This window comes from Eriocheir sinensis, chromosome 8 (assembly GCF_024679095.1).
Source record: "Eriocheir sinensis breed Jianghai 21 chromosome 8, ASM2467909v1, whole genome shotgun sequence".
NCBI classification, from domain to species: domain Eukaryota; kingdom Metazoa; phylum Arthropoda; class Malacostraca; order Decapoda; family Varunidae; genus Eriocheir; species Eriocheir sinensis.
The window spans coordinates 16,336,262-16,361,942 of NC_066516.1; the positions used below are offsets into that span (position 1 = coordinate 16,336,262).

General features: G+C 44.7%; 2 long non-coding RNA genes across 53 annotated transcripts; one reads left to right on the forward strand and one right to left on the reverse strand.

The window, feature by feature from the left end:
• Positions 1-14,321: 14,321 nt before the first annotated feature.
• LOC126995603 (uncharacterized) lies at positions 14,322-16,542 on the reverse strand. Of its 3 annotated transcripts, XR_007750501.1 has the most exons (5): positions 16,408-16,452; positions 16,198-16,271; positions 15,926-16,061; positions 15,237-15,440; positions 14,322-15,168 (listed from the first exon to the last, which is right to left on the reverse strand). It is a non-coding gene; the product is annotated as an uncharacterized LOC126995603 (long non-coding RNA). The 3 variants fall into 3 exon arrangements; XR_007750500.1 differs by lacking the exon at positions 16,198-16,271 and having other exon boundaries at positions 15,237-15,372; positions 15,926-16,067; positions 16,408-16,542; XR_007750499.1 differs by lacking the exon at positions 16,198-16,271 and having other exon boundaries at positions 15,926-16,067; positions 16,408-16,542.
• On the forward strand, positions 15,067-16,909 carry LOC126995602 (uncharacterized). Of its 50 annotated transcripts, XR_007750476.1 has the most exons (7): positions 15,067-15,210; positions 15,415-15,550; positions 15,687-15,754; positions 15,968-16,035; positions 16,104-16,171; positions 16,444-16,511; positions 16,580-16,909. It is a non-coding gene; the product is annotated as an uncharacterized LOC126995602 (long non-coding RNA). The 50 variants fall into 50 exon arrangements; XR_007750457.1 differs by lacking the exons at positions 15,968-16,035; positions 16,444-16,511 and adding an exon at positions 15,832-15,899 and having other exon boundaries at positions 16,036-16,171; XR_007750452.1 differs by lacking the exons at positions 15,968-16,035; positions 16,444-16,511 and adding an exon at positions 15,832-15,899.
• Positions 16,910-25,681: the final 8,772 nt, after the last annotated feature.

Below are 25,681 nucleotides of genomic sequence, written 5' to 3' on the forward strand. Positions count from 1 at the left end.
AGCTGCGTGTGTGTGTGTGTGTGTGGGGGGGGGAGAGAGAGAGAGAGAGAGAGAGAGAGAGAGAGAGAGAGAGAGAGAGAGAGAGAGAGAGAGAGAGAGAGAGAGCTCAGCCATCCAGGTGTTGCAAGAGGCGGTACCACTGAGCGGCCCATCGTCGTCTGGGGTGATGTTGCCGCACGGTTACTCGGAACAACAAGAATGTGACACTGACCATGCCGGCCCTCTGCGCCCCAGAGGCTGCCCCTTTGCCCCTCATAAACGCCCGAGATTATCCTCTCCGCTGTCTTCTGTGTGACGCTCAAAGATTTAAGGTTACGGTGGCTTTCCGGCCGCTCCTCCGCCGGCCAGGTCAGCGGGGCGTACGGGTTACACTCGTGGTTATTCACCTTACCGAAGCTTTATTCAGTCTCGCCGGTCCGTCACGTATACTCCAACAGTTCTTCGCGTTTTATATATATTTAATATATATTTTTCGGGACAAGTTTCTCTACACGTGGTGTAGAAAGATAGAATTGTAATCACTTTTTAGGACAGTGTATGGCTTTCAGCGTAAATTGATTAGGTGGTGCCATCACGGTGGCTCGAGTATTTCAACTTTTTTTTATGACAGCACAGGAATTCATATTACTAGCTTATAAAAAAAATATGTAAACTTTCTCGAGGTGCTCCTTCACTGATTAGTGTGTCAAGTTATCCCGGGTATAGGATATTAAATATCTGAACACTTCTTGGTGCAGTTTTTCCTGACGGTGACTGCCCTGCCAATTTTTAACATAGCGTGTCTTCACTGTAATACTTGAGAGAGATGACGCTGTAGAAGGAAACTAAACTTAATATAGAATGCCACGAGCAAGCCTTTGCAAGGGTGATAACGTGGTGCGATAATCGTCAGCATCAGCCTCGAGGTGTCGGGTTCTCGCCGCCAACCAGCCATCAACCATCACGCGGGGAATAAACCCTTGTTGCAGGGATCCGCGCCGGGCTGTGGCCAACATAATCATTGGCTTCATACTTCTACTTTTTTTCGTTTTCTTTCGGAGAAAGTGACTGGGGGTTCACCCTCACAAAGTTGAGGTGCATCTCTGTTTATGTGTGTTGTCCTGTAGGGAATTTAGTTTAATTACTGTTATTCTTATTATCATTGTTATTATTATAAAAAAAAATATTATTATTATTATTATTATTATTATTATTATTATTATTATTATTATTATTATTATTATTATTATTATTATTATTATTATTATTATTATTATTATTATTATTATTATTATTATTATTATTATCGTTATCAAAATAATAATCATCACCATTTTATTCAACATTATCATTGCCATCATTATCATTCAGTAACTTTACAACAGCATAACCCCAATATTTCCTTATTTTTAGCAACACACACACACACACACACACACACACACACACACACACACACACACACACACACACACACACACACACACACACACCACCCATCTATCCATCCATTAATCCTTCGATTTTTCATCTCATCAGTCCTTCGTCCTGCGCCAGGTTCAAGTCCAGTCAGCACACCTCCATCGCTCAGGTGTGATGTTGCAGGTGAGGTGAGGCAGGTCGACGCTGCTCCTTCTCTCGCCCCACGTCGTCCCTGGCTGGTCCCTGCACACAGCGGCGCCATCCTCACTCACACCGAGTATTATCATTTTAGAAGATTGTACCCGAAGCAGTTATTACATTGCATTTATAAATTCTCCGTAATGACGTAGCCGTGTGGTCAGGGCAACCCGGCAGCTGCAATTTTCAGTAACACCAGTAGCCACCCTTCGATAATAAGCTTTCTTTATGATGTATCAATTAATGACAAAGATTAGACTGTAGTGGTAATATTTCCGTCGGAGGGTTCCATAAATAACCCCTCAGCTAAAAGAACGAGGCGAAGTACCTTCATTACGGGCCCACGCTGTAATAATCCCGCCACGACGTTTGGGAGGTAATACCGATGGGATTGCGCCTGATGACAGCGAGGACGGCAGCAAAAACAATGCACTGGCCGTATGGGGCGGTGGCGGCCGGCCCTCAGGACTCCACTTAACTCGCTCCCTCCCTTCGCGTGGCCTGTCCGTGGACGTGGGCTGCGGCGGCGGCGGCGACGGCGGCCACACCCACCCACTCCCCTGCCTCCCTGCTGCTGCTCCTCGCCTCTTAGCTTCTCTCCTCCTCATCCTCCTCCTCCTCCTCCTCCTCCATCGCGTCGATATTCACTATTGTGTAACTCAATGCTTTGTAAAGTTTTACGTAAAGTGTTTGTTTTTTCCTGTTCATGTCTCGTACACATCCTCCCCGCTGGCTCGGGCGGGAAGTGTTTGAGGGAGTTCATGCGTACAGACATGTTTAGAGTCAGGGGTTAAAGTCGTAAAAGGGCAGTGCTGTGGGGACTCAGGTGACGAGTTATGATTGAGTTATGGCTCGCCCACTTCAGGGTATTTCTACCCACCCACAAGGCACGAGGAACAGTGCCGTATAGTCAGTGCTCATAACGCACCGTGCATCACCACCACCGACGCCGCCGCCAGCTCTACAGTGGACACTCGGTCGCGTGTGGTTCGTCTTGTCGGTGTGTCCCGGCGTGCGGCAGACGCCCCTTTTTTACTTCTTTTTTGCCATCCGTGTCTTAACCACAAATGTGGCTTTGTCGCACACAGCCCCCTCAGCCTCCGGCGCTCCCTGCCTTGCTCTCATCAAACCTAGGCCTCGTTCCGCTTTTTAAGGTTTCATGTTATATTTTCTTATTTCGTTGAATATTTTTCATTGTTGTTCGTTGTAGTTATATAAATATGAAGCCTTTATTAAATTTTATACCTTTACCATTGATACCAATCAAACTGGACTGGCTGATTCCTGTCGTGGAGGAATACTAACGAGTGAGATTGCAAACAACCCAACCGATAGCGGACATTGCTTGTTGTCTCAAGGTCAGTCATGTAAAAATGTAATACCTTCGCAGGAGGGGTCGCGACACTCAGGAAGGTATGGAAGTCAGGTTAATGATTTCCTCCAGACAGTTTATATTCAATTTCTCAAAATCTTTATCCTACCAAGTTTTCGCACAAGCTCATAGTTAGTTTAAAGAACAATAAGGCAACCCCACCATCAACTTATTTACTTATCAATAACATGCCTACAAAGTTACGAAGACATTAAAAAAAAGTTGGACCGAAGATAGCGAAGTCAACCTTAATTTAACTCCATACCATTTATATTTTTCGGTATATAATTCACTTATTCATCGTTTTAGTGTGAGGCTCGTCCCGGCAGCACCGCCTGGTCCATATCACAGAAACCTCCTCAAGATTCCGACCAAACCAGGGAGGAGGACCCAGAGCCTTGCCCCCAGCCGAGCGTCCGTCATTATTCACTGTTAAAACTCATCATCTTCCCCCCATCCATCACCTTCGCCTGTGTGGTGTGCCCGCCGCTGCGCCGCTCCGACCAGCACTAATCTGTCATCATTACAGCCTCACCATCCCCTCCCTCCGCTCCCCCCCCACCTTGGGCACCACCACAGACACCGTCATCATCATCATCATCATTATAACCACCATCATCATTGTCATCATTGTTAGTTATTGATGTAAGGATTACTACTATCGTTATTCTGTTATATTTTTATGATCATTCACTTTGTCTATTATTATCATTATCATTATTATTATTATTATTATTATTGGTGGTGATGGTGGTGGTGTTGTCGTCGTCGTCGTCGTCGTCGTCGTCGTTGTTATTGTTGTTGTTGGTGGTGGTGGTGGTGGTGGTGGTGTCGTCGTCGTCGTCGTCGTCGTTGTTATTGTTGTTGTTGTTGTTGGTGGTGGTGGTGTCGTCGTCGTCGTCGTCGTTGTTATTGTTGTTGTTGTTGTTGGTGGTGGTGGTGGTGGTGGTGTCGTCGTCGTCATCGTCGTTGTTATTGTTGTTGTTGGTGGTGGTGGTGGTGGTGTCGTCGTCGTCGTCGTCGTTGTTATTGTTGTTGTTGTTGTTGGTGGTGGTGGTGGTGGTGGTGTTGTCGTCGTCGTCGTCGTCGTTGTTGTTATTGTTGTTGTTGTAGTTGGTGGTGGTGGTGGTGGTGTTGTCGTCGTCGTCGTTGTTAATGTTGTTATTGTTGTTGTTGTTGTTGTTGTTGTTGTTGTTGTTGTTGTTGTATAGGTTTCTCATATCGCCACCATTTGTCATAGTATAGGCTAATGCATTCAACTGTTTTGCTTCCTTGCTCTTTACATCAACATCAATGAATATTTATACTATTACTATTATTACTACTACTATTACTACCATTACTACAACTACGACTGCTAATGCTAATGCTGCTGCTGCTGCTACTTGTATACTGTCAGTCACTATGTTTTACCTTTTTGTTGGTGCTAAAGATTCTTACCATCGAGAAAAATATATATAATATAATAGACATTTTTATTTGTTTGTTGTGTGTCAAATAGCCGAGCAAAAACTTTAAAATCTTTCATTTTATGCGACACTGCATCTTGAAAAATTGCAGTCTAAAAAAATTCTTGACGCTTAAGTTTAAAGAATTGTAAAACTGAAAGACTAAAACTTATGTTAATTTTAAATGTGTGTGTGTGTGTGTGTGTGTGTGTGTGTGTGTGTGTGTGTGTGTGTGTGTACAGCCTTCACCACCTCAACCACCACCACCACCTCAACCACCACCACCACCTCAACCACCATCACCACCACTACCACCACAACCACCACCACTACCACCACAACCACCACCACTACCACTACCACCTCCATCACTACACTGTTCTTCACCACCGTCACCACCATCACCATCACTACACCAGTCTTCACCACCACTTCTCATCACCAACACTATATATACTCCTTTCGACACCCTCACTACTCACAATCACCACCACCACCTCCACCACCACCACCACCACCACCGCCGCTGTTGCCGCCGTCGCTCCCGTCACCCTGAGAAACTGGGCCTGTTGCTGTAGAGTGATATTAATGCAAGCCATTTTTAAAGGATATTTGCGGCGTGTCGGTGCGGTCTGCGGGCAATTAGTGGTGATTTCAGTGGTTGGTGCTCATGTCGCTGCTTTGGCCCACGCCGTCCCAGCCGTCTTTGTTTTCCTTCTCCTCGCCCTACTTCGCCTCGCTGCTGCTTCGTCCTCTTGCTCCTCTCCTCTCCTTCTCCTTGCCTTACCTTCTCCTCTGCCTTATCCTCTTGCTTCTCTCCTTCCTCCTCTTCCTTCACCTGCTGCTCTTTGCCACAGCCTCAGGAATCGGTAACGTGGAGTTGATGTGTTTTCCTTCTCGCCTCTGCGCCTCTCCTTCCTTCCCTTCTTTTTTCCTTCACCTGCTCCTCTTTGCCACGGTTTCATGCCCCTCTCCTTCCTTCCTTCTTTCTTCAACTACTGTTCTCTGCCTCGGCCTCAGGAATCAGGAACGTGGAGTTGATGTGTTTCCTTCTCCTCGCCATTCTACTCCCTGCTGCTGCCTCGTCCGCTTACTCCTCTCCTTCTTTCCATCTTCCTTCCCTTGCTGCGCTTTGCTATACGACCTCAGGAATCAGTAATGTGAAGTTGATGTGTTTCCATTGTATTTAAAGGTTTGCAGTCAGTGTTGTCTCTCTATCTAATCATAAACGATGCAAAAGATGAGAGCCATGCTCAGTTTTAAAGAGATTTTCGTGTCTTAAAGTATAGTCCCCAAGAACTCAGTGATATAGGATGAATTTATTGCTTGTTTCTTTCTTAACCTCTGCAGCGAACAGATTCAAATAATGATTCTTTCCACTTTTTTGAAGTTTTATGAGCCATGAAAATACGTCAGGAAAAGAAGACAGTGAGAGGGAGAGAGAGGGGTGGTGGTGGGGGTGGTGGTGGGGGCTTTCCTATGCAGTAGCCCTTGTAGGTGATAAAGAAAATTCCTGTCAGGTATAAATTTTCTGCGTGTGAGGCCGTGGCAGGTGTCGTTGTCCCGAGGCCGCTAGAAAATGAGTGTCCCTTTCCCAGGCGCTCACGGCAGAGGCTCCTCCTCCACGCACTCATCACCGCTCGTTAAATACTTGTTCGGAGCTGGTGTTTGTGGGTTTGTGTCCGGATCCGGCTTAGTGATAATTATGGTCTTTGTCGTAGATCTTACACGACGCCAACACCCTGCTTGCTTCTCCGCGCCCAGGGATAAGAAATTGTTGTCCTGTGTTGATTGTTTTGGGGGGTGTTGGGGGATATGAGGGATTTAGAGGAGAGGGTTGGGTTCTGAGGGATTTGGGGGTAGAGTCGGGGTGTGAGGGATTTTTGTCTCTTTACTTTGCCTGACATGATCGTACCCATGCAAGAGACGACGGCTGGAGGAAGGACGTCATTCTTTCAAGGGCGTTTGTATTTATACACATGGACGACCGCAAGCCATTGAAAGAGATGTGCTTTGGCTATTAATCAAAGCTAATACATTGGATTATTTTGTATTTCCGTGATGTTTCATAGACGATAGCGTAGACTTTGTAGAGTAATCGAACTTTATTTATCACCAATAGACGAAACAAATAACAATAATCCCAATATTCCAAGACGCCGACATCAAGACGAGCAGTAATGACCAGTCTTGAGTCCTCCCTGACCTAAGGAAACGCCTTCATCTTTTGAGAATGTTTTAAAAGACGACGCCCTCAAGAACGTATTTCACTTGCCTCCCTGGACATCTTCAGTGTGTGCCGGCAAGGACCAATGGACGCCTCAAGAACACGAAAAAGACTCGGCTATAAACACTGCGACTAAGAGTTACCCTGATTTATGCGTTTTGTTTACCGAAGGGAAAAGAGAGAGAGAGAGAGAGAGAGAGAGAGAGAGAGAGAGAGAGAGAGAGAGAGAGAGAGAGAGAGAGAGAGAGAGAGAGAGAGAGAGACACGCCGCCGCGTCCACCCATTCTTTGGAGGGAGAATGTGCCGTTCCTGATCACTATCGCGGCAGGACGGAATCGGCTCCGGCCCACTTACAGCCTTTCAACACTGGTTTGCAATTAGCTCGACAATTCCAGCGACGCCCCTTTTGCAACTTGAATTTCCCCGACGCTGGAATACGAGCGAGGTAGGATGACGGGCGGGGAACATAAATAACCCTTTATATATCGCAGTAAGTCCTGGAAAGTGCCCTGGAAGACGGAGATAGAGGAGATAGGGATCGTATGACTTAGGGGAGGAGGAGGAGGAGGAGGTGGAGGTGGAGGTGGAGAGGGGGAGGGGGAGGTGGACGAGTGGGAGCAGCAGTGATGAGGGGCGCGACAGTCTTGGTCACCTGCGAATTTATGTCCATCAAGGTGCGTCGTAAAGAGAGTCAACCAGGACCTCTGTGCTTTTTATTATTTTTTGAGTCCCGTTTTCCCTTTTTTCTGCTCTCATATCACGCGTTTTTAAGCCTTCCTGTCTCTTCTGTACCGAGTCCTATTTATTTTTTTTTTCTTTCTCACGTAGCTGCTTCAAACCTTCTCTCAAAGCTTCAGTTATCTTCCTCTAGTTACTAATATCGCATCCTCTCCCTCCCCCCGTCCACCTAATCTCTTCCTCCACCCCTTTATAAAATACTTACAGTCATAATAAGAAAAATATAGGCAAAGAATATTGTTTCTATAGTACACGTCGATTTCCGGTTTATTTTACGAAACATTAGGTGTACATTATGCTTCCTTGTACAGTAAACGTATACCAGGGGGAAGATGACTTGGCGAAAAGAGAAAAATGGCATCACGTTGAATATAAAAGTAAAGAAATATAGCACCACGAGAGAAATTATTAATGGACGAGGAAAAGGGGGCGTAGGGAGCGGGGGAGGGAGGGAGGGAGGGGCAAGGGAGAGTACGCAAACATCATCTGCATAAATCAAGTGAAATAAATAGTTCTTACCACGAGGGCAGGGTGAAATGTGTGACACGACCTGCTGGGGAGCACACCTTCGCAGCACCATGCAGTCGTGGCGAGGAGTGGATTGAATTTGGTTAGTCAGATCGATTTTTTTTTACCCTATTTTATCTTTGCGTTTGTTCGCTTTGAGTACCGTAGACTGAATGGCGAAGTGTTGCAACATAAAAAAAATATGAACAAGGACAAGAACAAAAAAAGTTTCCGGAGAGAGAAAAAAAAGGGACAATGATAATGATATTTTCCCCGCGCCCTTCCGCCTCCAGTGTCGGTGTGTTGTTGTTACTGGGCTGCCACACCTCGTACTGGCACATCCTCCCCACCCCCAGCTCCCTCTCTTTCCTCACCTTCCCCCTTACACAGGTCATTCCTCCCCAGCACCCCCCGTCTCGCCGTTTCTTGCGACTTTTCCTATTCAGTCTCACTTTTTCCGCCTGTCTTACTGTCCTCCTCCTCCCCCTCCTCCTCCTTCTCCTCCTGCTCCTCCTCCTCCTCCCTCCTCCTCCTCCTTCCGCCGTTGCCGCAGTTTTTCAGGCCTTTGTTATCTGCTTCCCGACACACGGCTCGTAACACGTAATTAGGGGAGACAACAGATTCAAATTGCATATTATTAACAACGGCAAGTGTCTTTCTCGTGTTTTATCATCACCTCAGAAATTTTTGTAGCACTTATTTTTTTGTTTGACTTGGCTAGGCTAGAAATGAATGTAGATTTATTATGCACCGTAGGACGAGGTATCCTTAAGTGAAGTAACCAGAGCGAAGAAAAAAAAACGTATTCTTGCAGTCACTTATAGCGTCTTCCATTTAGCGTAACCTGTTTTGGGGTCGTGATCTGTTGAGTCCCTTATAGAGTCCCGACTACCTAAGATTTGAACGCCATTATTGGGCCTGTTTTCGCCGTGCTTTTCAAACGCTAGCACACGCTCTCGTGGTGACAACAGGCCTAATAATGGCGTCCAAATCTTAGGTTGTCGGGACTCTATCAAGGGACTCTACAGATCACGACCCAGAAACAGGTTACGCTAAATGGAAGAGGCTATTAATTTCCTCTGCCCGAAACAATGGACCCAATATCTCTTTAAATAGGACTCACATGGACACTCAAATCTCAGTCCTACGCTTAGCTTCACTTTTTAGTATGAACAAGCGTTATATTATTGTTGTTGTTTTATTATTTTTGACTGGTCGAAATACAATGCCACACGCCTGAGCCACCACCCGCACCGGAAATGGAATGAAAAAGAGATGCAGGAAGAGAAGATGGATGGCATTAGTTCGTTTACAAATTAATTACTATTTTTCATGTTGTGTCTGTATGTATCCATGTCTACCTTAATATATGAGGTGATTATATTTTTGGCTTTTCATGCTGGTGACTGAATACCCTCGCTGTGACAAGAGGCAGCAACTCTCGTCCGACACACAAACGCCAACACACGCTGATCCACTCGAAGCCATACGATTGTCCTTAGTCGAAACACCTGCTGGATACTCATTGGGGTTAGGGACACCATCAACACACACACAAAAAAAAAAAAAAAAAAAAACGCCAACACTAGCAAGCAGATAAATACACAAACTCATACACAGAAAACATGTCCCATCAACAATAACCAAGTCTGTATGTAATGAAAACAACAGCAACAATAATAACAGTAATAGCAACAACAATGATAATAATAATAATAATAATAATAATAATAATAATAATACGACAAAAGGAAGAGCTCACCAATCCGTTGCTATCATTCCTCGCCCGAACACTTACACACTCCCACAAAGACATCCTGACGATGTGCAAAACGTTAATAAAAAGCGTCCATATCTCACCTGCGCCGACTGTATATATCCATTAGCCAGGTATGCCGAGCGGCCCACCTGATGAAGCACCCAGTTTTTGCTCAGGTGTCCGGTCCTTCCTTGTTGATTTATGGCGCAGGTGTGTGTGTGTGTGTGTGTGTGTGTGTGTGAAAGAGAGAGAGAGAGAGAGAGAGAGAGAGAGAGAGAGAGAGAGAGAGAGAGAGAGAGAGAGAGAGGTGAAATATGGATGGATGGAAGTGGGATAACGTAGGAGAATATGGCGGAAAACATTATGAGGTGGATGATGCCAGTTGCGGATCCAGGGGGTGGGGTGGGCACCTGGTTACGAGCCCCCCGAAGATATGAGTCAATTGATGAATGACTATTTCCTTTCAGTTTTCACGCAGGAAAATCTAACAACCATTCCCGAGAGAGTCCAGGTATATGAGGACAAGTTGAGGGATGTGATCATCACTAGGCAAGTAGTCTGGGATGAGATGAGTAGGTTGAAGAAAAACAAATCGCCGGGCCCGGACGGAGTATTTCCATGGATTCTGAAAGAGTGCAAGGAGGTCCTCAGTGGCCCAATGTCCGATATTTTTAAGATGTCGGTAAATTCAGGGTATGTGCCCAATCAATGGAAAGTAGCTAATGTGACACCGATTTTCAAAAAGGGAGACAAGTCAGCCACCTCAAGTTATCGCCCAATTAGCTTAACATCAGTTGTAGGAAAGATGTTGGAGTCAATTATAGCCGGGAACATTCGGGACCATCTAGAGAACCATAGTTTAATTCATGATTCACAGCATGGGTTCACAAAGGGCAGGTCTTGCCTTACTAATCTGTTGTCCTTCTACAATAAAGTAATCGAGGCGGTTGACCGAGATGAAAACTATGACATATTATATTTACATATATTTCAGTAAAGCGTTCGACAAAGTTCCTCATCACCGGCTATTACTAAAATTACAGGCTCACGGCGTAGATGGGAAAGTTTTGAACTGGATCAGGGCGTGGCTTAGTGGTAGGAAGCAGAGAGTGCAAATCAATGGTAAAAAATCTGAATGGGGCAGTGTTACGAGTGGAGTCCCACAAGGGTCGGTGCTGGATCCTCTGCTTTTTATTATTTACATCAATGACTTGGACACAGGAATTAGTATAGTAATGTCAGTAAGTTCGCAGATGATACCAAGATCGGTAGAGTAATCCAATCAGACAGGGACGCTAGCGTTCTCCAGGATGAGCTTGACAGACTATATGATTGGGCGGGGAAGTGGCAGATGGAATTCAATGTCGGGAAGTGTAGCATTCTGAGTGTAGGTAGGAATAATCCCTCACACAATTACTCCTTAAATGACACTCCTCTAAGCAGGTCTGGGCGTGAGAGAGACTTAGGAGTCCTAGTGAGCGCTGACCTCCGTCCTAGGGCTCAATGCATTCAGGCTATAAATCGGGCAAACAGAGTACTTGGTTTCATCTCAAGGAGCGTAAGCAATAGGAGCGCTGAAGTCATCCTCAAACTTTACTTAGCACTAGTTAGACCTCATCTCGATTATGCAGTTCAGTTCTGGTCCCCCTACTATAGAATGGATATCAAGATGTTAGAATCTGTACAGAGGAGGATGACAAAGATGATTCAGGGGGTGAGAAACTTGCCTTATGAAGACAGGCTGAACCATTTAAATCTACACTCTCTAGAAAGGCGAACGTTGCGAGGAGACTTGATCGAAGTCTATAAGTGGATGAAGGGCTTTAATAAAGGGGATGTCAATAAGATTTTGATAGTAAAAGAGACAGGTAGGACGCGTAGCAATGGTTTTAAGTTAGACAAATACAGATTCAGCAAAGACATAGGCAAGAATTGGTTCACGAATAGAGTGGTAGATGAATGGAACAGGCTTGGGAGCCATGTTGTGGGTGCCAATACCATAGATACATTCAAGAAGAGGTTAGATAAAGCCATGGACGGTGAGGTAAGGTGGGGTTGAGTGTACAGGAGCTGCCTTGTATAGGCCAACCGGCCTCTTGCAGACTCCTTACCATAGCTGGGCACGATAACAGAAAACCTTATTCCCGATAACCGATAACTGATAATGAAAAACCTTATCGGTGATAACCGATATTCGTTAACTGGAGACACAAATATAGGCGATAACCGATAACCGATAGCCGATATAAATCCACAATTCCAATACATAGATGAATTCAAATTTTCATTATCTGTATTTTAGAAAACTTATAAAACCTGAAAACCACACGTTGACACGTACATATGGACGGTAATACTAGAACCGCCTGAACCGGTGTTGTGTTATTTGGCGTCCCCACCGTCAAAAGCTGGCGCTTTTGTTTACAAAGATTTTTAACCGTAATTAAGAGTTGCTGGAAGGCTGAATCAGACATACAGTACCACTACCACCATCCTCGCTGTTTCTAGAACGACACTGTATGAGTTGTATTTATATGTACAGAGTGTCGTTCTAGAAAAGGCGAAGATGGTGGTAGTGTATGTCTGATTCAGCCTTCCAGCAACACTTAATGTGTTAAAAAACTTTGTGAGACTGTACAGGGCTACACTTACTGGTCTGAACTTACGCAGTTCACGAGAGACCAGTGTTTGTAAATAAAAGCGCCAGCTTTTGACGATGGGACACCAAATAACACAACACTGGGTGCCTTCAATACCATGGCATGGTAACAAACGAATATGGAATATCAAATTTGAGGCAGTGAATAATCATTTTGGGGGCAAAGTTAAATGATTTTACTCTCTGATATATTGATTTTTGAGTCTAACATAAAAAAAATAACCTAGTGATTTAATGTTGATAATCTAAGTATGAAATCTCTTCACCGAAGATATTTCATACCCCAAAGTTTTTTCATACAAAACCGGGCGCCCGGCACGCATGCGCAGTAGGGAGGAAACAACGTTGTTTTTTTTTCTGAGGCGGAAAAATGTATCGATTATCGCTAGTTTGGTTACAAAAATAACGAAGATACCGATATATATTTAAATAAGTAGCGGATGGCCGATAACCCGATTTTGTTATCAGCGATAAAGTATCGCGATAACTTATCGCGATAACGCCCACCTATGCTCCTTACGTTCTTATGTTCTTATGTTCTTATGTAATATTATAATTTTTAATAACGGAATTATTATTATTATTATTAATAATAATAATAATAATAATAATAATAATAATAATAATAATAATAATGATAATAATGATAACAATAATAATAATAATAATAATAATAATAATAATAATAATAATTATTATTATTATTATTATTATTATTATTATTATTATTATTATTATTATTATTATTATTATTATTATTATCATTATTATTAAAATGCATAAATGAACGTTTACTACTAGTTCGTGTAACATGTTGTAAAGCTAAAAAAAGAAAAAAACGTGAAATACTCCCCCAGAACAAGTATCTACACTTCAGTTTATTCACGCTCTGCGAGTTTCGCCTCTCTGACTTTTCTAGTACACGTATCGAGCAGGTACTGGACAAGGCGGAGAGAGAGGCTCAGCTAGAGAGCTGCGACTGGTCGCTATTGATGTTCAAAGACTACCTCTTAAATGATCCAGTTCTGGGCCTGGATGATTTACATGATTATGTCACTGAATTCAGAATGTGGAGATCACGTAGTCTTCTGTACCTAAAAGCTCCTTGTCAAATACTGTACTTTAAACATATGAGCAGTGCTCACAAAATTATCCTGTTACAAAGAAAATATTACTTATTTACGCCACTTTGCCTGTTCCATCTGCTATAAGTCTATAAGTCATCTATAAGTCTATAATAATAAGCCAAATACTGTACTTTTTACATATGAGCAGTGCTCACAAAATTATCCTGTTACAAAGAAAATATTACTTATTTACGCCACTTTGCCTATTCCATCTGCTATAAGTCTATAAGTCATCTATAAGTCATCTATAAGTCTTCTACCTCTTAAATTCCGCCGCGATGTTGCCTCTCTTTCTATCTTGTATCGATATTTCCACGCTGACTGCTCTTCTGAACTTGCTAACTGCATGCCTCCCCCTCTCCTGCGGCCCCGCTGCACACGACTTTCTACTCATGCTCATCCCTGTACTGTCCAAACCCCTTATGCAAGAGTTAGCCAGCATCTTCACTCTTTCATCCCTCACTCTGGTAAACTCTGGAACAAACTTCCTTCATCGGCATTTCCTCCTGCATACGACTTGAACTCTTTCAAGAGGAGGGTATCAGGACACCTCTCCTCCCGAATTTGACCATGCTTTTGGCCACCTCTTCTGATTCTTTTATGGGAGCAGGGATTAGCGGGCTATTTTTATTATTATTGTGTTTTTTTTTTGTGCCCTTGGGCTGCCTCCTTTGTTGTAAAAAAAAAAAAAGTGAACGAAGTTTTTCTACACTTAAACATAAAATCATGCAGACGGTCAACTATGGGTGAGGAGAGATTGGATGGGCTTGCAAAATTATGCATTCACCGTGAACTGACCAACGGTGATCTGATTGAAAATTTTGTTACGGCTGTCACTGATGTATTTTCAAAAAAGTATTTGGAGAAATTAAGTTGATTATTAGATTAATAAGTTGAAGAATATTTACAATTATAGGTCTTTCTTTTTCTTTGTTTTTCTTTTTCGATAATTTTCTGTTCTTTTTCTCTTATTCTTTCTTTCTTGATGTTCTTTTCTATATCATCCTTTTGTTGATGTTCTTCGATGGCTGGGTGCGCCGCTTTCCTCCCAGAAGAGACCCACCCATAATTTTGGTAATGTTACTGAGGGCCGAAAGGTGGATGATGTTTGTTATATTTTTCTTTTCTTGATGTCGTGGTTTTCTTGTTCTTTTTCTTGATGTTTTTCTTTTTCGATATTTTTTTCTATTTCTCTTTTTCATCCTTTCTTAATGTTCTTTTCTCTATCATCCTTTTGTTGATGTTCTTTGATGGTCTGAATGAGCCTCTTTCCTCCCAGAAGAGACCCACCCATAATTTTGGTGATGTTAGTCAGGGCCGAAAGGTGGATGATGTTTCCTTGTATTTTTCTTTTCTTGATGTTGTTCTTTTATTGCTGTTACTTTTCTTTTTCGATTTTTTTCTGTTCTTTTTTCTTATCTATATTTTTCGGTGTTCATTTCTACATCATCCCTTTTTGATGTTCTTTGGTCTGGATGAGCCTTTTTCTCCCCAGAAAAAACCCACCCATAAATTTGAGGATGTTGGTTAGGGCCTAATGGTGGATGATGTGTGTTTGGTTTTTCTTTTCTCGATGTTTCGTTTTTATATTTTCCTTTTTGTGGTGTTCTTTTTCGTTTTCTTTGGTGGTCCCAAAACGTGGATTGTCTACGACATCTAACGGGCACCACAAGCCCGGGTTTGTTGTTCGGAGTTTGCTCTCCTAGGTGAATTGCCTACCACGGCTAACGACCTCCACCTGCCCGGGTTTGTTGTTCGGAGTTTGCTCTCCTAGGTGAATTGCCTACCATGGCTAATGACCTCCACCTGCCCGGGTTTGTTGTTCGGAGTTTGCTCTCCTAGGTGAATTGCCTACCACGGCTAACGACCTCCACCTGCCCGGGTTTGTTGATCGGAGTTTGCTCTCCTAGGTGAATTGCCTACCACGGCTAACGACCTCCACCTGCCCGTGTTTGTTGTTCGGAGTTTGCTCTCCTAGGTGAATTGCCTACCACGGCTAACGACCTCCACCTGCCCGGGTTTGTTGTTCGGAGTTTGCTCTCCTAGGTGAACTGCCTACCACGGCTAACGACCTCCACCTGCCCGGGTTTGTTGATCGGAGTTTGCTCTCCTAGGTGAATTGCCTACCACGGCTAACGAGCCCCACCTGCTCGGGTTTGTTGATCGGAGTTTGCTCTCCTAGGTGAATTGCCTACCACGGCTAACGAGCCCCACCTGCTCGGGTTTGTTGATCGGAGTTTGCTCTCCTAGGTGAATTGCCTACCACGGCTAACGACCTCCACCTGCCCGGGTTTGTTGATCGGAGTTTGCTCTCCTAGGTGAATTGCCTTGATTGTCTCCGACATCTAACGGGCACCACAAGCCCGGGTTTGTTGTTCGGAGTTTGCTCTCCTAGGTGAATTGCCTACCACGGCTAACGACCTCCACCTGCCCGGGTTTGTTGTTCGGAGTTTGCTCTCCTAGGTGAATTGCCTACCATGGCTAATGACCTCCACCTGCCCGGGTTTGTTGTTCGGAGTTTGCTCTCCTAGGTGAATTGCCTACCACGGCTAACGACCTCCACCTGCCCGGGTTTGTTGATCGGAGTTTGCTCTCCTAGGTGAATTGCCTACCACGGCTAACGACCTCCACCTGCCCGTGTTTGTTGTTCGGAGTTTGCTCTCCTAGGTGAATTGCCTACCACGGCTAACGACCTCCACCTGCCCGGGTTTGTTGTTCGGAGTTTGCTCTCCTAGGTGAACTGCCTACCACGGCTAACGACCTCCACCTGCCCGGGTTTGTTGATCGGAGTTTGCTCTCCTAGGTGAATTGCCTACCACGGCTAACGAGCCCCACCTGCTCGGGTTTGTTGATCGGAGTTTGCTCTCCTAGGTGAATTGCCTACCACGGCTAACGAGCCCCACCTGCTCGGGTTTGTTGATCGGAGTTTGCTCTCCTAGGTGAATTGCCCACCACGGCTAACGAGCCCCACCTGCCCGGGTTTGTTGATCGGAGTTTGCTCTCCTAGGTGAATTGCCTACCACGGCTAACGACCTCCACCTGCCCGGGTTTGTTGATCGGAGTTTGCTCTCCTAGGTGAATTGCCTACCACGGCTAACGACCTCCACCTGCCCGTGTTTGTTGATCGGAGTTTGCTCTCCTAGGTGAATTGCCTACCACGGCTAACGACCTCCACCTGCCCGGGTTTGTTGATCGGAGTTTGCTCTCCTAGGTGAATTGCCTACCACGGCTAACGACCTCCACCTGCCCGGGTTTGTTGTTCGGAGTTTGCTCTCCTAGGTGAATTGCCTACCACGGCTAACGACCTCCACCTGCCCGGGTTTGTTGTTCGGAGTTTGCTCTCCTAGGTGAATTGCCTTCCGCGGCTTACGAGCCCCACCTGCCCGGGTTTGTTTAAAGTTTGCTCTCCTAGGCAGATTGCCTACCACGGCTAACGAGCCCCACCTGCCCGGGTTTGCTGTTCGGAGTTTGCTCTCCTAGGCATATTGCCTACCACGGCTATGGAACCCCACTGCTCGGCTTTGTAGCCGGAAGATCTCGGGCACCTCCGTCGGGGCCCCGGGGGATGCATATGTGCCCTGCCGGGAGCCCTCCACTCCTGCCACGCTCGCCAGGGAGACCTTGGGCTCGCTTCTTAAAACTACCAGACTGGATTATGAAATTAATCATAAGTACCGAAACGTCGCTGATCACCGCGTTTATCGGTTCTGGGATGGAAGGCCGAAGGGCCTCGGGGACGTACACAAGCATTCAAGGGAATCCTCGCGACGGCTCGCGGCGCAGCGTCCGTTTCCCCCTCTTCTTACGTTCGATATTTTCTTTTTATTATATCTTCCTTTTCTGAGTGGTTGACTGTTTGATATTATTTAGTAAGAATTAGTTCACCAATTAACACCTTTCAGGTTCATTACATTCATATAGCTGATGAGATGAAACACTGGGGAGTGTGCTGCTCTCACGAGGACGGCGGCCCACTAAAGTTTCCAAATATTTCCATTGGCGTCCTAGGCAAAATGCATAAAAAGATTTGATTACATTTGAGTCCCAAGCAAATGTTCTAAAGCCCTTACGAAGTAAGCCTGTCTTCTGTGCAATAGTGGAAGACATGGAACGGATGTGCTTCTCAAATGTCATCACCAAGTGTAAGTAAACTCAAGAGCAAATATTTTCTCATACTCCAGCCTCTCTTTCACATTCATCTCACAAATAAAGCTAATGAAGCTCCTCTTGTAACCTAACATTTTAGAAGTACAATATGGAGGACAGGCTGGGATGAGAAAAATTAGTAACCCAGAGACTAACCTACAATGTCTTCCTAATTAAGTAATACTCGTAGGTAAAGTGGGGAGCATGCGATATTGCTGCGCGTTGCATCGGTGCCCATTTCCACCTCCTTGACCTTTTGAGCCTTTGGTGACTTGTATCCACTAGCCCAGGGATACTTGACCCTATCCCGTCAGGACTCCCACAATTTACCTTCTCCAAGTTTCCCCAGGTACCGGTTTATCAACCAACCCAAAAGGAAAGATGAACAGGAGCAATAGCTGGGTGGGCTGTGCCGAAGTCACCTGATGGGACTCGAACCGGTGTCCCGAGGAGTGGTAGGCGGTCACAAAAACCACTCAGCTAGGGAGGTGCAGGGGCTGGGGTGTAAAGAGAGAAAGCCCATTTTAACTCTCACTCTTCCCGGGAATAGAACCCAAAATCTCTATTCAACCGAGAAATTTCGGTTGCGAGCCGAGTGCCTGTAACCCCCCCCAAAATTATTTTCTAGATCCGCCACTGGATGATGCTGTGGTGAGTGTTATGGGAAAGGTGTGTTAAAGAGAAAAAGAGAGACAAAGACGGACAGACGGACACTTAAGTAGCTCATATCTATCAAGAAAAACTATTTTCAACCTTGAAGAATTCCTCAAGAATAATAAAACTTACAAACACAGGTAAATATCATGATTTCACCAAACACATGTGCATACCTACCCATAACTAATTCAGATACAATAAAAATCTCACTCTCCAAGGAAAGCAAAACGTAAAATATGAAAAGAAACAGATAATTCCTCAATCATATGCTCTCAGTTATTTTTTTTCTCATACATAAACTTTTTTTCTATCTAATATGAGCGAATTTTTTTCCTCGATAAGATAGATAGGCAGGCAGGCAGAAGGCAGGCGGTGAGAGTGAGGGAGTGAGTGAGTGATGTCGGGTTGGCGGCGATGGTGGCGGCGGCGGCGGTGGTGACGGTGTTGCGCGGCCCCAGGAGATTCCGGGCGGTGGGGGGAGAAGAGGAACACGGCTGCTCGCTGCCAGTAACTAACACGCCTCTGACCTCGCTAAGGGGGGCGGGGAGGCAGGCAGGCGAGGCGGCGGCGAGGCATGCAGGGGCGAGGAAGGGAAGCGGAGTGTGAGCCTCAGCATATGGAGGTGTACAGAGAGAGAGAGAGAGAGAGAGAGAGAGAGTGGTTGCTCTCTCTCTCTCTCTCTCTCTCTCTCTCTCTCTCTCTCTCTCTCTCTCTCTCTCTCTCTCTCTCTCTCTCTCTCTCTCTCTCTCTCACATGTATACCAGATCACGCCGGGCGACATGAAATTCAGATCTTTTTTGCGTCCATTACTTATACGAATTGCTGCCGTTTCGTTATTTAGTAATTTCATCTAGAGTCCGCGTTTAATTTTATGGCTTTTCATTAACACACACACACACACACACACACACACACACACACACACACACATGGCTACCTGAATCACCAAAAAGAGGGAGGGTTTACAGCGGTCATTAATGTAGGTTTCTCTCTTTCCTTCCTCCGCCTAATAACGTTCCTTGATAATATTCCCCACAGTTGTATCTCATTGATGTCTTGTTCTCACTCAACCAGTAATATTCACTGTATTGCAAGCTACGGGTGTTCGGGTTTTGTGTATGGTTGCCTGCTTCCGTTTCTTCGTTGATCCAGTTTTATTTCATCGTAGTATAAACATTTCGTGGACCTCTCTCCTTTGCGTTTCAGACATATTTATCGATCTTCTGTTGTACCCTTGTTAAGGAAGCTAAATTTCCATACATATGACAGATTTGCCTTATTTAATTATTTTTTTTATTTTAAAGTATCGTCTTGAATGCATGATATCGCCAGGGATGGAGGATCAAGCACGGGTGACAAAAAAAGTTGCATGTATAAACTAGATATTTTTTTCAGTGTTTTCTTTTCTTTACAGCAGCTGAATTATGATATTATTTCAAGTGCAATATACTTACCCCACGATCTAATACTAGAAGAGATTATTGTGTGTGTGTGTGTGTGTGTGTGTGTGTGTGTGTGGATGTGTGCGTATGTTCCCGTCTGTCAGTCTGTCTATTTATCTCTCTCTCTCTCTCTCTCTCTCTCTCTCGCTGGTAGGGGAGGCTGGACGGTATGAAGAATGCAGCTGTGGCCCGGTTCATTAGTGGTACACGCTCACCTCGCCTGCTCCTCTTTTTCCGCCAACCCGCTCCTGCTGCAGTATTGAGGCCTCCACACCCTGGCCCACACATCCCTGCTTCCTACCCCTACACCCTCACCCCCCACCACCCCTTGCCTGATGAGCCCCCTCCCTTCCACCCTACAACCACCCACCCACACCTACCCATCAGTCCCCCTCCTCTTGCTTACTCAACCTCAAAACCTCTCGCCCTTTGTACCTGTCCGGTTAATCAGGCCCATTTACCTGCAACTCAGAAATGCCTCACGAAGCCTTCCCTGCCCACACACACACACACACACACAAACACATCATCCTTTTCTGTCACAACATTATTATTTCTGTCACATGTGCCGCTCTCTCTCTCTCTCTCTCTCTCTCTCTCTCTCTCTCTCTCTCTCTTTTCATATCCCTACCACCATAAATATATTTCCACACTCATATTTCCTCCTACACACACACACACACACACACACACACACACACACACACACACACACACACACACACACACATTTATACTTCTCCCCCACACATTTCTTTACATTAAACAAATCTCACCCTGAACATTTTTTCCCACCTACAATTTGTCTCATCATTCTCTTTGCTAACCTAATCTCGTCTCCCAATAATGTTGTGTCTTCGTGAAAACCCTCTCCTACAGCGCATTTCTCACCATACAGTTTATCGTTCACTTTCCTCCCTCATATTTTTCCCTCCACCCAACAGTTTCCTCCATAAATACCTCCTCACCAGTGTATTTTCCACACACACATCTCCCATTTGACAGCTCCCTCCCCCTATACCCATTTCCCCATGGAGACGACACACGTGCATTGTTTTGTTTTCTATTACCAAAAATCGTTCGGTATATGTGATGCGTTCCATTCTTTACGTCCGTCTAATTTATCTCTAATCAGTTATCACCATTTCTTGTTAGCATGTTTTTCCCCTATTCTGCTGTACACGCTTCTGGATCAACAGCGCTCGTGTTTGTCGGCTCTTTATTTCCGCTGACTCGGTAATCTGTGTTCTTATTCCTGTTTTTCTTCGGAATCACAAATCAGACATGAATCAAAAGGTCTGACCCTCTTAAATCGGAACACTGATGAAGCTGCGCGTTGTTCCGATGTTGGTGAAATAAACACTGAGAATTCACGTAAAAAAAAACAGAAAAAAAGAAAGAAAAAGAGAAGGTGTAAGACGCAGCTGAGATGTTAATGGAGAAACAATATATAAAAATTAAAATAAAACCACACCGGGATGCAAACTAACAACACATATTTTTGCTTGATGACCTTGGCTTATCCACCCTGCTGTTACCTCCCTTCTCCCCTGATCTTTTCATAGTCATGTCGTTTCTTCCACGGCGCACACGGTGGTCACGATTGAAAAAAAAAAAAGCATCATTATCTTCATGACGTAATAATATACTTAGTTCGGTTGCAATGCTTTCTTTAATTATTGTCATTATCATCATCATCATCACCATCGTTATCATCATAGTGTCAGATGTACAACAAAATCTTTTTAAAAAATCACCATCAGTTATATGCGAGTGACGCGGACAAATTCTAAAACAGAACTGAATCAACGTTGACGAGTTTCACAAAGCAACAGCAAATTGGGAATGAAAAAAAAAAAAACTGAATGATTCCTCGGCCTAAAACATTTCACATATTCCCCACGTCCGCGCCGCTTGTCGTGTTGGGGAACCTGAAAGCTGCTTGTCAATATTTCATCTGGTACTTGAGAGTCCAGGGCGTCACGGGTTCGCCATTTATAAGAGTGCAGTGCTGAGGTAACGTTGGTGGGCTGTGTTGAGGTGACATTGAGGTTGAATAGGGGTGACATGGGTTCTTTATTGATGTGACTGAGGGGGAGAGGGGGGACTGCATGAAAATTACGTTTGATTTGAATAATGTGACGTGAAGACTGAGTGGAAGTGATGCTGGGGTTGAATTGAGGTGACATAGGATTTTAATTGGTATGATGTGAGGGCTGCATCAAAATTACGTGTGGGCTGAATTAAGGTGATGTGGGGACTGAATTAAAGTGATGATGGGCTTGAAATGAGGTGATACGGTTTCTTCATTGACGTGAACTGAAGGATGGATTAAGGTGACGTGGGACTGTTTTACGGCGATGCGGGTTATTTCGAGGTGACGTGCATTAAGGTGACGTGAGTTCTATAGTGAGTTGACGTAAATTAGACCCACTTTGGCAATATCCTAATTACGTTTCAAAATTACACAATATTCTGAAGAAATGTATTTACACTTTCAGCTTTTTCCAGCACCGAATAAACAAAGAATAATGGCGTTGATGAGAAAAAGTATGTTTGTGTGAGTCACCCCAAGCAAGGAATGGATGTGTGTGGTGCTGCAACTCTCCTACAAATTAGCAGTAACCATTGACAACACGCGGAGTCACCACTGGAGAGGTAGTGAGCGCGGCCGTGTATAGTCTGCCAATACCTATATTTTTACAAGTGCATTGATTGGCACATATGTATTAGTGCGTGTGGGGGGATGTTTTTTTTTTTTTTTCAAGTTGTAGATAATATAGGTACATTCAAAGCAGTCGTGGTCCATTCCATATGCGCAGGGACTTTTCTTAATTCCGCCCAGTTGGTAAATGATACGCCATAATTACCCCCGGCATGAGTACCACCAACCTAATTACATGTCCCTGCCCTAATTACCCTCCTCCACCCTGCCAGGCTCGTGGTAGTAATAAGCAATGGTCGTGTTCTTCCTAACGTCCCCCTTCCTGCCTTCCTTGTTGTCTTCATTCCTTTAGTCTTACATCCCTTCCTCTTCCTTATACTCACACACCAAGGTCACGCTACATCGATACCCGTTTAAGGCTCCCCGTTTTATCTTTCCTTTGCCTCAGTTTCTTCCGCAAAAAAAAAAATTCTCTTTTATTTTTATTTTTGCCATCTTCAGTTCTCCATTAACTCTCTATGCCTTCGTCTTCCTTCTCCTCCTCCTCCTCCTCCTCCTCCTTCTATCAGCGAAGTGTTGGGAGAGAGAGAACTCGCCCCAAGACGTGTCATCCGCCGGTATTCTTTCACGTCCCTGTGCCGATGGAGCTCCAAGCAAAGGTAGCTCTTTCTCCTCGCCGTGCTGGGACCCCGAAGGTCACACATCCTTACTTTACTCTCTCGGGTCAGATGTACGTGTATTAGAAGCAAATATACGAAAAAAATAGAACGCATAAGCTAGATACACACACACAAAAAAAAAAATCTAGATGGATGGACAGATTGACAGAAAGAAACAGACAGACGCTCTAATTACCAGGCGGTAGGTGTGGAGCGGTCAACCTTACCTGCCGGGGACTTGGAGACACACAGGTGCACCGGCAAATTATCCGCGGCACCTCGAAATTAATGTTACCTGTCGATTCGATTATGTGTGCTTTTCAGGTTGGAAGGGGAGGGAAGGAGGGAGAGAAGAAGGGAAGGAAAGAAGGAGGAAAAGTATGAGAGAAGGAGAGCGTGTATACCTATAGTTACTTTCTCCTTCCACCCCTTCCGTATCTCCCTTCTTTCCTCCCTCTTTCTGTTCTTCCCGTCCTTGTTACTTTCTCCCTTCATCCCTTTCGTATCTCCCTCTCCCTTTTCCTCTTTCCGTTCTTCCCGCCCTTGTTACTTTCTCCCTTTATCACTTCCGTATCTCCCTCTTCCTTTTCCTCTTTCTGTTCTTCCCGCCCTTGTTACTTTCTCCTGTCATTCCTTCCGTATCTACCTCCTTCCTTCCCTCCTTGCCGCCTTCCCTCCCTCCCTCCCGCCCGCCCCCGCTGCAGTATTCAGGAGTCTTCAGGTATAGATGAGCCGCCTTATTGGTACACGTCTGGGTCTGCATAGCGGCATCAGGGCGACGCTGCCTCTCCCGGTGCACTCGTGTTTGCAGGTGATAAAAGTCGTGCCGGACAAACTCGTACCTGGAAAAAAGGAAAATGTGAATACGTCGATGTGTTTTTTTTTGTTTTTTTTCGAGTTTTGGTGTTGTGATCAGCGTTGATTTGGTCAGCCTTCAGTGTTCATTATTTAAACCATTTACCTGTTTGATTGTTTATTTAATTATGTGTTTGTTTAAATAGTTATTTGTGAGTAATTTTTTATCATTGATTTCACTCAGTATGTAATTTATCTAGGTCTCAGAGGTGGGGTTTTTTTTATATTCCTGATTTATCTTTGATGTAAATAAATAAATAAAAAGCTACGACTGTGTATATTATTTTCAGTTTTAAATGGTAGCAATGGCACTGATGGTAGAAAGAGTTTAAGCTCTGGTAGATGTGGTAGTGAAGACAGTGGACTTAGCAATAGTGGTGAAAACAGAGACAGTGGTGGAGATGACGTGTGTAGAAATTTGGGCTGTGGTGATGAAGCTGGAGGCTGTGGAGGCAGATGAGAGAGGTGACGGTGATGTAGGCGATTAGATAATAGTTAGTGGGATCTGCCCTGTTAGTGGTGATATCGTTGTTAGTGGAGGTGGTAGCGTTGCTGTTGATATCGATGTTACCGTATATATACGTGGTGGTGGTGGTGGTGGTGATAGTGGTAGTGGAAGTCCTCGCCATTAACAATTAGGCAGTGTTGATGGTATATGGCCTTTTAGTGGTGATATTGTTGGTGGAGGTGGAAGTATTGCTGTTGATTTCCCTATTGCCGTTGATGCAGGTGGTGATGGTGGTGGTGGTGATAGTGGTAGTGGTAGTCCTCGCCATTAACAATCAGGCAGTGTTAATGGTATATGGCCTTTTAGTAGATGATATTGTTGGTGGAGGTGGAAGTATTGCTGTTGATTTCACTATTACCGTTGATGCAGGTGGTGGTGGTTGTGGTGGTAGTCCTCGGCGCGGCCCTTCACCACCATTAACAATTAAGGTGGTGAAGGGAAGGAGTCTATAATTCACTGTGAACTGCAGCGTGATGATGGCGAGCAAATTGTGTGCGTCCCCCGGGGAGTGCTGCCCCGCCGCTGCCGATAATTAGGAGACTTGTTGTTGCTCTCCGGCTCCTCCTCCTCCTCCTCCTCCTCCTCCTCCTTCTCTTCCTCCTCCTCCTCCTTCTCCTCCTCCTCCTCCTCCTCCTCCCTCCTCTTCCTCCTCCTCCTCATATTCCCCTTCTTCCTTGTCCTCCTCCTGTTTCTGTTCTTGTAGTCTCCCTCTTGTTTATCTTCTCTGTTCATCTGCTTTGTTTCTACCTCTTCTTTGCGAGTCAAGCGTAGCATATCAGACAAGGCATGATAGGGATTTTATTGGCTGTGTTTGGCCTTTCTTCGGTTTTCCTTCCTTAAGTTAGTCAGTCTGTTGGTCAGTCAGTCTGTTTTCCCAGCAGTCTGTCTTGCATGTTTTAGTGTCTGCTTGTTGGTTTGTCGATGAGTTTGCCTATTTTGTTGTTTGTCTGTGTGTCTGTCCGTGTGTCTATCTTTTGAATTCACTCTATACAGTTCTGCGTAGTCATCATGGAACTCGCAGACTGGACGCACATTTATTCATCACTGATGCGCATGCACTCATTTCTATTAGTACCCTTCTGTATTTTATGTATTTCGACATTTAACCTCTCGCAAACCAACTTGACTTTTTTTTATTGTCTATCTTTTCCTTGCTTTTCTAAATGGCGCACTACTCGATTTCCTCAACAGAACTGTAAAATGAAATGTTTTCTAAGCTTACCCAGACACGTGCCAGAATTCACTCTTAAAACTCTAATGTACATAATTAATTTACATTCATTATACATTTGTTCGGTTATGATGAAATTTCA